Here is a 13,000-nt window from a genome sequence, read left to right on the forward strand (position 1 = left end):
AGTTTGAGGCTAGCTTGGGCTACATAATGAGTTCAAGGCCAGCCTGAACTACATAGTGAGACCCTATCTCAAAAAAATTAATATTGAGGCAATTCTCTTCTAAATATTTCTCTAAGAGAAATCCCTCCAGCTATCCATTCAAAAATGCAAAGATATAAACTTTTGTTTCTAAAATGTGGCTTTTGGGGTCTCACTCCCAAATCTGAAGAATTCAGGAATCTGGATTTAACTAAATTTTCAGTCCGTGTTGAGTGCCTGAGGCAGCAGACAGCTCAGGAGGAAGCAGCCAGTCAGGGAAGAGCAAATAACTTGACCTCACCAGGGCACACAACAAAGGGAGGGGTATTCCCTGAGAACAGGAGGTGGAGGACCATTCTCTCCTGGAAGGGTTTTCAGCTGGAAGAAAACCAAATGGATCTGGAGTCCGCCAGCTCCTGAAGGTCCCTGGAACTGGCAAAGATGCCCTCTGCAGGGCATGCAACCCCACCTGGGTCCCGCCCCCACCCCCGGGGAGCAGATCTACATCTTGGAAGGGGAAAGAAGTCACTTGAGGTCATTATATTTATCAAAAGAGAGCCTGAGAAATGAAGCTGGTCATCTTGAGTGTGGCCAGCCTAGGGACAGGACATGGATACCACGCCACGTGTAGGAATTCTCATTATGAAAGATGAGCTGGGCAGAAACAAGGCGAAGTTTAAGAAACAGTTTCAATCCTTTCTGACAACGCTGTCAGTCTGCAATCTTTTGGGACTCTCTGCTAGAGGTCAGGCTCATCAAATCCAACAGGATGGTGCTCCCGTGAAGTGCTGCAGTTCATTCCATTACAGTGGCCCTTCCCTGGGGATGGGGACTCATCACAGTCTGTTAGTCCCTGTCATATCAGAGACTTACTTTCTCAGGGGCTGAATCACACAAGCATGCTGGCCTGCCTGGCTCAGTTGGTTTGAAACTGACCTCCCCCTCATCTGGAGGGGGCACCTGCAGTGAGGTCCTGGAGAATTCTGATCAGCAGCCTCTTTAAGGCCCCTGCTTACCAACTATGAAGCAGTTTCCAGGTCTGCCTGGGCTGCTGAGGCTGGGGCAAGCAGGATTCAACAGGAACCTAAGAGTGGGTTGCGCAATCATTCTGCTGCCACAAGTTTCGAGGAGAAAGATGAGAGGAGAAAAGGGAAAGAATGCTGCTATAAACTGATGGTTGTGTCCTCCCAAACCTATATGTTGAATCCTGGCCTCTAGTGTGATAGTCTTCAGAGACAGATCCTTTGGAAGACGATTAGGCCATGAGGGCAGAGCCCTTAGTAATGGGATTAGTCCTGTTAGAAAAGGGAGCTCTCTCATGCCTTCTGCCATGTGAGGATACAGGAAAAAATTGGCTGTCCATGAGCTAAGAAGCAGGACCCCACCAGACACCAAATATGCTGATGCCTTGATCTTGGACTCCCCAGCCTCCAGAACTGTGAGAAATAAATTTCTATTGTTTATAAGTCTATGGTATTTTTGTTACAGCAGCAAGAACAGACTAAGACACATGTTCAGGAAGAAATTCTTGGCATTTCATCTGGGGAGGGGCCTAGACACCCCCTTTATAAAGCTTTTCATAGCTCACACATGGGCAGGTTTGGGAACTTTGCTCCAAAACCCTACGAAGGGTCAAAGATCAGTATGAGAAGATAGACTCTGCTTTGAGAGTATCTCCCTCCCTGGGCTTGGGGCAAGCACTTGGTGCACTCATGTTCTAACACCGCAAGCCCAGTTCCCTAGTGCAGAGGGAGTGTGGAGCAGTCAGGCAGGAGTCACCAGGTTGTGGGTGTACGAAGCTGGAAGAGCATTCCCACGGCTGAACCCGGGCACAGGGCCCATGACCAGCTGCCAGGACATCTGCAGTCAAGATTCTCATTGGGAAACTCCTACATGTTTGCAAAATGCAGCTAGTGTTTCAGGCACTGTTGCCCGAGAAGCTGCTTTCTGTTCTTGACTCCAAGTGGACACGTGTCCTCCTGTGATACACACATATCTTCTGGTAGGCCCAGAACTGGGCCTCAGGCTTCTGCAGCCTCCCTGGTCAACATGGAAATCTTCTGAATCAGGCTTCCAGATGGCAGCAGTAGGCCTAGGTACTTTAATTTGAGACAAGAGCAATCCTAACACTTATGTGAAGAGGTGACAGTATTTTTACCAGACTAAAAGTACCAGAAAGTTTTATATTACAGCAACAAACCCAGTGTTATGGTTCTAATCAATTCAGGAAATAAAAAGTCTACAATCTATTTGGATCTGTAAGACTCAGAACTCTTGGCCAAAAAAGTGCCCTTTGATCCTCATCCCTTTAATCTGAAGTGTTCTCTATAAATGTATTTCCATTTTAACAAAAAATGTCTTATATTGGCATTTTTATTGAATAAATTGAGATTGCATTTTAGAATTCCAACCCTTGTATGAAAGTCAGTGTAACACTGAGTGCCTAAAGTGTGCCAAGTTCCTACCCTCAGTGAGCTTTGAGGCAAGAAGAAAGACCCAGGGACATACACTAACATCCAGAGCAGGGGTACAGCTGTAAATGCTGTGGAATGACAAGAAGCCAGGGTCAGGATGTTCTAAGGAACCTGTCGGGAGGCAGCCATCACGAGATGTTTCAGTTGGGTCTGTAAGGGTGGATGGATAAGCTTTTAAGAAGAGGAGAGAGGGCAAAAAGAACATCAAAAAGCCTGGAGGAGAGATAAGCATTCCTGCGAAGTAGTCGTTTATTTGGCAGAACCAGAGTGTAGGACAAGGATGATGGTGAAGATGATGCTATAGATGAGGCTGGCAAGACATTGAAGCCACAAAGTAATAAAGTGAAACTCCCTTGAATGAGCTCAAGGTGTACCGCAGTGGTTTAATAGTCTCAAAGAAATGTGTTCAAGTAAGGCATTCGATCTCCAGATGTGAAAGCATGGACAACAGCTGTTCCCATTGCTCTCTCTGGTGACCTGTGGTCTCTCTATGATGTTTCTTGTTATAGACCATGTCTTCTGCTCCTCTAATGGGACTGACTCTGGCCCTGACTCTGTGGAACCTGTTCCTCAAGCATCCATCGCCACAGTCTCTTGACTCTTAGCTCCAGCTCAAAGGAGACAATTTGATAGCCAGTGCCCAGTGGATTGGTTCCCACAATATGACCTCTTCCTTTCATAGAGCAGCTGTGCTGGTTGGTGGGCAGGCAGGGGTGTTTTGTGGTAAGAACATGACTGGGCCCACCCTTCAATGGAGTCAGTATGTGGAGAAGTTTAAGAAAGGGGCATGGGCTAGGCAGGTCCATTCCAGTAGTGGGGATAGGTTGGAGCCATTGCTTCTTTTGAGAAAGAGATGGACATAATCAGAGATATAATTCTGGAAGCTTACTCTCCACTGTGAGATGGAAGATGAATGGCAAGTTGCTAACACATACCAGTCTTCCACCATGCACCAAGCACTATGCTAGGCACCGTACACACACTGCTCCTTTTAGTTTTTACTGGCACCCATTTTATATGTGAGGACACTGAAGCTAGCTAGGTAACTTGGAAAGGTGAAGTCACTTGGCCCAAAGACACACTGCTAATGAGTGGCAGAATTGTGATTTAAACCTAAATTCTGCTCAGACTTGAAGTTCTCACTTTCCAAGCTCATTCAGCAGGAAATCTGTTGAGATAGCCTCTCACAGGTGGTGGCAGCTGCTTCATTTGCCCAGACTTTGCACCTGTCCTCTTCTGCCTAGTTTCTGTTCCTCCTCCTCAATCTTTTCTTTGTTAACGGGATCTCCATCTACCCAGTCACCTAGGCTCAAATCTCTCGAAATCTCAGCTTCCTTGTCTGTAACACTGAGATAATAATTTTGCATTCCTGTGGGTGTTGTGAGAATGAGCAGAGAGAATTTTCACCAAGGCTCCAGAGCTTGGTGCAGAGTGCAAGGTGTCTGCAGAAACCATAGAACAGCTGAGTGGGTGTGGTGACTCCAGACTGGGAGTCTAGTTTGTTTGTATCAGTACATGGTGAACTTTTCCTCTAAAGGGCCAGGTGGGAAGCAATGTCAGCACCGAGGTCATACAGTCTCTTTGGCAGTGACTCAGCATCACCAGTGTGGGGCAAAACCAGCTGTAGGCAAGAGAATTGAACTGGAGCAGCTGTGTCCTTACAGGAAAGTGGATAAGTGAAAAAAAAACTTTAAAAAGGCTGAAAAGGAACAGAAATTTGGGAATCATCTGGGAATCAGCTGCAGGAGTCAGTGTAGGAAACGGAAACCACTCTAGGGTTTACAAGCAAAAAGGAATTAAAAGATGTTTTAAAAATTTTTATTAGTACAGTACATGTCTGTACTACCTAATGATTGTACTCATCATAGGAGTTGGTACAGGTACATAACACATCTTCATTCTTTTTACTTCCCCTCCTTCCAAAGGAATTTTATATGATGAATTAGGAACTTTTGGAAGGGCTGGGAGAGAGTGCTCTGGGTGAATCCCAGAATGTGGCAGAACCAATCTGCCAGAGGAGCTGCCACCTCTGCCACAATCAGGAAAGTGAGACCCAGGAAGCTGCCATTGTTACTGTTGGCCTGGAGAACATTGTAGCTGCAGAGAAAGAAAAGAAAAGAAAGGCCAGGAAGTGGTTAGGAAGCCAGGAATGGTGTGTGCCTCCACCACCACTGCATTTGCCTGCCTGTTAGAATGTGGAACCCAGCTGCTGTCACCTCAGCAGCTGACTTTTAATTGATACCCACGAAGCTGGAGGCTGGACATCAGCAGCTCTAGACCTCGTTTCCCAGCACGAGATGGCCACAAGCTGCAGGAAACTGGTAGCTGCCTTCAAAATTTTCTGCAAAAATGTCTGTTGGTGGAGCCTAATCCACAGACATGATCCTAGCAGTAAGGGAATGTGAGAAATGTAACTTTTTTTTTTTTTTTAGCTTCCTAGATGCTGTAATGTAGGGAGGCATCCTAGAAAGATGTGGAGATGGAGTTACAGCACATTTGGTATAGCCTACATGCTCTGCTGAGTGGTTGCTGCAAAACAAATGATCCCAAACATTAGTGACTTAAAACCACAATCATTTATGCTGTTCAGATGTTTGAAATTTGGGCAGGACTCGGTGGGGCAGTTTGTCTGCTTTTTGATGAGTCAGCTGGGGTATTTGAACATGGTTCCACTGTGTAAGTAGCCCACACAGCCACGTGGAGCCCGAGTGAGGAGGAAGAGTCTCCTCCCCAGCTGGCCAGCTGGGCCCCCAGGGAAGCAGCCAGCAGCAGCAAGCGCCATGTGTGAGGGCCATTGTGAAAGCAGATCCCCAGTCACTGCTGAGCTGCCTCAGCTGATGGTGTGCACAACAGACATGTGCTGTCCCTGATGAGCCCACCCCAAATTATAGCTTTGTGAGCAAAATAAATGACTGCTCCTATTTCTGGCACTAAGTTTTGGGGTGTTTTGTTATGGAGCAAGAGATTACCAGTATGCACAGTTTGTGCCGAATAGGAAACGGAGCAGAACAGATGGGACAGTCAGCAAGAAATGAGGCAGCCAAAGCCAGAGAGGGGCCATGGTTGACCTAAGTACAAACCAAGTCCACCTCTCTCCCCTGCACCTCAACATTCAGATTTACCAGCTTTTTAGCTTGGATGCTTCCTGAAAGCCAGTTTGGTGTAGTTTTAGCTGTTGGTCTGCTTAGCTGGCTGGTCAGAGCTCAAAGCTCAAACTGTATGTTGAAAAAGTCTTTTTTTTTTTTGTACTGGGAATTGAACACTCAAGGTCTTCCCACTGAGTTACATCTCTAGCCCTTTTCAGTTTTTAAATTTTGAGACAGGGTCTAGCTAAGGTTGCCAAGGCTGGGCTTGAACTTGCAGTCCTCCTGACTCAGCCTTGCAGAGCCCTGGGATAACAGGTATGCAGCACGACACCATACCTAAATCTTTTAGTCTCATAGGTACTGGTGTCTGAGCACTCTGTCTCTTCCTGAAACAATCCTTGTCATTTCCAATAATGGCTGAAAGATTTAGATTTTGAAATGGACAAGAGTTATAAAAAGACAAGACTGATCTAGTGTGGCTGTGATTTTTTTTTAATGCAGAGTTCCAGGGTAGCTCAAGTGATTTCAAACAGTGTTGTCACATATAGTTGTGCCAGTTGTGTAGTGAACAATTCTAGGGAGCATCATTCATGTTCACATTCCAGTCATTATGCTTTAGCATATTTATTATAGCAATATTCTGGCAGATGGGAGCAAAGTGTCTTGAGATAGGGTGGATTTTTCTACTTGCATAAAAGTGATTTACAGCAAGTAGCAGAAGGCATAGGTACAGATCTAGTGTCTGATAAATCTTTGGCCAGTGGTAGGCATTGGGGGAGAGATGGAAGAAATGGGTAGGACTATCAGGACAGCAACTAAGAGATAAGCTGAGATTTGTGAGGTTCAAAGTTCAGCCATATAAGGTCAGCGAGGTTATGAGGTGACAGGATGGGTAAACAAAGGATGACTCTGAGAAACAGACAAACAGCCATGGCTTATCTTGAAAGGTAGGAATCGAGGGGCTGAGTTTAATGAACAAATACATTCTCTGAGGAGAGATGGGGATGTAGAAACAAAGGAACATCTAATAAACATTTTATGATTCTAATGGGATGGGGGCACAGGGTGTAGAGGATGGAAAAAGGAGGAGGAAAAGAGATGAACATTGTTTGGGAGAGCGTGCCATAGTGAAGTGAAGGATATCTGGTGTACCTGCAAATTCCATACAACCTCTGACCACTCCTGGTTGGGAAAATCTAAATTAGTCATGAGTGAGTCTCATGATTCATAGCAATAGTACAGCTTCTGACTGTTGAAATGTCTTTTTATTTCAGATGGATTATAGATTGCAAAAACCTTTATAGTTGGAACAATGTTCTCCATTTTGCATTTGATTTTGAAGCAGAATCCCAGCCAAGCACAGCTTTTTGTTTTATCTATGTATCTTCCAAGGTCTCCTTTGGCTGTATGCATGCTGTTTCTGTTCTTGACTTGCTGTTTAAGTATAGCTTTGCTACATTTCCATTTTCCCCCTACTATTCAGAAACAAGTACTTATTTGAATGAGAGCAGAAAAATACTAAATAGAATGAAGCATTGTTTTTCCACCTCAAACATGGTGAGGTCATGGTTTAGTGATAGCACTGACAATGATTAATGCTTTGCACTTTTACTTAGTGACCTTCAGGAATGTACAAACAAATATTTTCTGAAATTCACAGGTAAGAAGGGGGAGGTGAGGTATCTCACGAAGGATTGTGCTGATTACAGTCAATTCCTCTTCCTCTTCCTAATTATCTCACAAATGATGCTTTGGTGAACAGTCCTGGAGCTGCTCATATTTTAAATCAAACTAAAGTCTATTGAACTAGGAAAATAATTCATTTACATAAATGATGTGGGTAAATTATTATTCAATTTTTAACAGGATTTTCCCATCACTTTCCTGTGCACAATGTAATATGGTTAATTTACCAGAAAGCATTGTTATTCATTCCCTAATTCTCTAGGCAACTGCTGTCATTTGCTTACCATTTCCTCACTCTCTAGGAATTGACAGACCTTCCGGCTCCATTTAGGGTGGTTTGGGTTTCTGGGCCATCTCTCAGGGCTTGGCAACCCTCCTGGTATCTGCGAGTCACACCTCAGAAGGAGTCGAGGAAGTGAAAGGATTCGTGTCCTGGATCCAGTTTACCAGTGTCTTAAATGAATCTTTTTGTAAACACATCCCCCCTACTAAAAGATAAAATCTCTTCTGATATTTCCCCACAGAATTACATTTATGCTTTTCATTAAAACACTATCTCAGTAATACTCATTTCATTCTCTCTTGCTTCCAATTAGCTACTCATTGATTATTACATAGCAAACACTTGATAATTAACCAAAGGAAAAATATCTAGAGAGCCTTCCAGGCTGCCATACCTCTGCCTCCAGCACCGAGGAGCAGAGCCTCCTCTAGCACTGAGGAGGTGAGCCGCATGGGTGCCAGCAGCACACAACTCTCCCCTACCCTTGAGATGAGAATACACACAAACAAATCTCAAAACCAGACTCCCAGATCACCTACAGAAACCCCAATGGGAAACAAGATGGAACAATCCAATCGATACTCAACCACTTGGACACCCTGAACCGGCAAAAAAAGAGGATTTGGAAAAAATGAAATCAGAAATACTTTCTCAGATAACAGCAGAGATTGTGCCCATAGTGCAAGACATGACTAATACATCTAGGAGAACATAGATAAAAGAATAGAGGAACTGAGGAACATGATGGAATCCCAACATAGGAAACAAATGGAATCCATAAAACAGATGTAAACAGATTACCAGGAGATTAAAAACTCCATTGAAAGTCTACACAGCAGAATGAGCCAATGTGAGGACAGAATTTCAGATATAGAAGATAAGATTGCAATTAGTGACCAGGAAAAGAAAAATTGCTTTAAAATTGTAAGGGACCATGAGAAATCAATCCAGCAGCTGCTAGACCATGTAAAGAAGAATAACATAAGACTGATTGGAGGCAAGAAACAGGAAAGAGTGCAGATAACATTAAAAAACTCTTCACAAAAGTGATGGTAGAAAACTTCTCAAGCAGGGGAAAAGAACTTGACATACAGATAAGTGAAGCATATAGGACTCCAACTAGCCTTGATCAAAAAAATCTACACATAGGCATATAATTGTTAGGATTCCAGAAACCCAAGAGAAGAACAAAATTTTACAAGCAGTTAGAGAAAAGAAACAAATCACTTACAAAGGAAAGCCCATCAGAATCACAGCAGACTTCTCAATACAAACCCTCAAGGCAAGAAGAGCTTGGAATGATGTAATTCAAGCCCTAAAGGAAAACAATCTCCAATCCAGATTGATGTACCCAGCAAAACTATCTTTCAAAACTGATGGAGAAATAAGATACTTGCATGACAAAGAGCACCTTAGGAACTTCATGAATACCAAACCAGCACTCCAAAATATTTTAGACAATATCCTAGGAAAAGACAACAAGGATCACAACCCCAGGAAGCCTAGCAGAATGAATCCATCCAGCATGACAAGAAATTAAAGCAAAGGGGGAGAATCCAACAAAAAGAAAAAGTCATGACAATGATAAGTCAATATGTATTAGTTTTAACCAATGCATTTTAACCAATACATTTTAATTGGTCTCAATTCACCAATCAAAACAAATAGGCAGAATGGGTCAAGAAGCAAGATCCAACAATATGCTGCATACAAGAAACACACTTCATTCAAAAAGAAACTCATAGACTGAAAGTTAAAGGGTGGAAAAGTTAAAGGGTGGAAAAAAATACTTCATGTGACAGGAACTTGAACAAAAGCAGGAGTAGCTATCCTCTTTGCAGATCAACTGGATTTCAAACCAACACTCATTAAGAGAGATAAAGAATGACACTACCATCCTTGTAAAGGGAACAATCCAAGAGGAAGAGATGACAACCATAAATATCTATGCACCAAACACTAGAGTGCCCAACTATATAAAAAAAATATTAATGGACATGAAAAATCACATAACCACTAATACAATAGTAGTGGGGGACCTCAATACTCCACTGTCACAAATAGACAGGTCACCTAGACAAAAAATAAGCAACGAAATACTAGAACTCAATTGAACTCTTGAACAAATGGACTTAATAGATGTTTACAGAGTGTTCACTCCACAAAAGAAGAATGCACATTCTTTTCAGCTGCACATGGGTCATTCTCCAAAATGGACCACATACTCGTTCATAGAGCATATTTAGGTAAGTGCAAAGGAATTGAAGTTATCCCCTGTATATTATCAGACCATAGAACGATGAATTTGGAGATCAATAGCAAAAGAAACCGCAAGAATTTCATAAACACATGGAAATTGAACAACACATTTCTGAATAACCAATGCATCTCAGAGAAAATTAAAGAAGAAATCAGACAGTTCATACAATTAAATAACAATGAAAATACAACATAGTGGAATCTATGGGACACAATGAAAGCAGTCTTAGGAGGGAAATTCACAGCAGTGAATATTCATATTAGGAAAACAGAGCTAGCCCAATTAAACAACCTGATGCTGAATCTCAAGCTTCTAGAAAAATAAGAGCAGGACAACCCTAAAACTCAAATAAGGGAGGAAATCATAAAGATCAGGGCAGAAATCCATGCAATGGAGGTTAAGAGAATGATACAAAAAATCAAGCCAAGAGTTTGTTCTTCTAAAGAATAAACAAAATGGACAAACCCTTAGCTAATCTTATCAGGAAAAGGAATGAAAAGGTCCAAATTCATGCAATTAGGAATAAAAAGGATGAAATTACAACGGACCCAGCAGAAATCCAGAGGATCATCAATACCTACTTCCAGAACCTATACGCCAATAAGATGGAAAACACAGAAGAAATGGACAGATTCCTAGATGTGTATGCATTACCAAGGTTGAATGAAGAAGACCTAAAAATTCTAAACAACCCCAATATGCATCAATGAAATTGAAAACGTAATTAAAAACTTATCAACTAAGAAAAGCCCGGGTCCTGATGGCTTCACCACTGAATTCTACAAGACATTTAGAGAGGAACTACTGCCACTACTCTTTAAACTCTTCAATGAAATTGAAAGGGAGGCAATACTCCTGAATTCATTCCTGGAAGCAAGCATCACTTTGCTCCCCAGACCAGAGAAAGACCCAACTGAAAAGGAGAACTATAGGCCAATCTCACTAATGAACATAGATGCAAAAATCCTTAATAAGACAATGGCAAGTAGAATGCAGAAGATCATCAAGAAGGTCATATACCCTGACTCAGTGGGATTCATCCGAGGGATGCAAGGATGGTTCAACATACACAAATCAATCAATCTAATACACTACATCAATAGAGCCAAGGTCAAAAACCATATGATCATCTCAATAGCTGCAGAAAAAGCATTTGACAAAATCAACAGGCATTTATGATAAAAACCCTACAAAAAATTAGAATAAACGGTCTCGACCTCAATCTGATAAAAGCCATCTATGAAAAACCAACAGCCAACATCATACTAAATGGTCAAAAACTGAAATCCTTCACACTAAAATCAGGAACAAGACAAGGATGTCCACTATCACCACTCCAGTTCAACATAGTTTTGGAAACATTAGCCACAGCAATTAGACAAGAGAAAGAAATAAACGGAATAAAGATAGGAAATGAAGAAGGCAAATTGTCATTATTTGCAGATGACATGATACTCTATATAGAAGACCCCAAGAACGCCACCAAAAGTCTTCTAGACTTAATAACCAAATTCAGTAAAGTAGCTGGATACAAGGTCAACACACAAAAATCAATAGCTTTCCTCTACAGAAACAACAGACTCACTGAGAGAGAAGTAGGGGAAATAATTCCTTTCGCAAAAGCATCCAAAAATCTGAAATACCTAGGAATCAACCTAACAAAAGAAGTCAAAGACCTCTTCTCTGAAAATTATAGCACTCTGAAAAGAGAGATTGAAGATGATATCAGAAAATGGAAAGACATCCCTTGCTCGTGGTTAGGAAGGATCAGCATAGTGAAAATGGCCATACTTCCAAAACTGCTGTATAGATTTAATGCAATCCCAATTGAAATCCCAGCACCATACTTCACAGACTTTGAGAAAACAATCCAAAAATTCATTTGGAACAAGAAGAGACCCAGAATAGCAAAAGCAATTCTAGGCAACAGACACATGGCTGGGGATAGTACAACCCCCAACTTGAAACTATACTACAAAACTTCTGTGATAAAAACAGCATGGTACTGGCAAAGAAACAGACCCGAGGACCAGTGGAACAGATTAGAAGACGCATAAACAACTCCAGATATACTCAGCCACCTCATGTTTGACAAAGGTGCCAAACACCCTCACTGGAGGAAAGATAGCCTCTTTAATAAATGGTGCTGGAAAAACTGGGTTTCAACTTGCCAAAGATTAAATCTAGATCTATATCTCTCACCATACACTAAACTAAAATCGAAATTGATAAATGATCTAAATATTAAAACAGAAACACTTAACCAGCTGGAATAGAGGTTAGGTAGAACTCTTGAAGACATTGGTGTAGGAAAAGATTTTATGAACAGAACCTCAGTTGCACATGAACTAGCACAAATAATCAACAAATGGGATCTCTTCTTACTAAAAAGCTTCTGCACAGCAAGAGAAACCACCAACAGAGTGAAGAGACAACCCACAATGTGGGAAAAAATTTTTACCTGCTGTTCCTCAGACAAACGTCTACTATCTAGAATCTATAAAGAACTTTAAAAAGTTGGACCTGTCAAATTTAAAGACCCAATCCAAAAATGGGCATCTGAAATGAAGAGATATTTCTCATACAAAGAAGTAGAAATAGCAAGTAAACATATGAAAAAATGTTCATCACTGGTCATTCGAGAGATGCAAATGAAAACAACACTGAGATTCCACCTCACCCCAGAAGGAATGGCTGCTATCATGAAATCAACCAATAACAAATGCTGGCGGGCCTTCGGGGAAAGAGGAACCCTGCTCCACTGCTGGTGGGATTGTGGACTGGTGCAACCACTGTGGAAATCAGTATGGAGATACCTCAAAGATCTAGGACTGGAAGTCCCTCCCATTTAGCCCAGCTATTCCCCTGCTGGGTATCTTCCCCAAAGAATTAAAAGAATCATACCACAGTGATATTCAGAGCAACACAATTTGTAATAGCTAAAACTTGGAAGCAGCCCAAATGCCCATCAACTGGAGACTGGATACAGAAAATGTAGTTTTTTAAAAAAATAAAATGGAGTACTACTCAGCCATAAAAATGAGAAATTACAGACATTTATAGCTAAATGGATGCACATTGATGTGATACTCTTAATTGAAATAAATAGGACACACGTGTAAATACCGAATAGTTTCTGTAGTGTGAGAAGCTGAAAGTGTAAATAAGGACTAAAAGGTATAACAGATAATGT

This window comes from Heterocephalus glaber, unplaced genomic scaffold (assembly GCF_053883595.1).
Source record: "Heterocephalus glaber isolate CG9 unplaced genomic scaffold, H.glaber_assembly_v1.0 deba00001610, whole genome shotgun sequence".
Lineage (NCBI taxonomy): Eukaryota > Metazoa > Chordata > Mammalia > Rodentia > Bathyergidae > Heterocephalus > Heterocephalus glaber.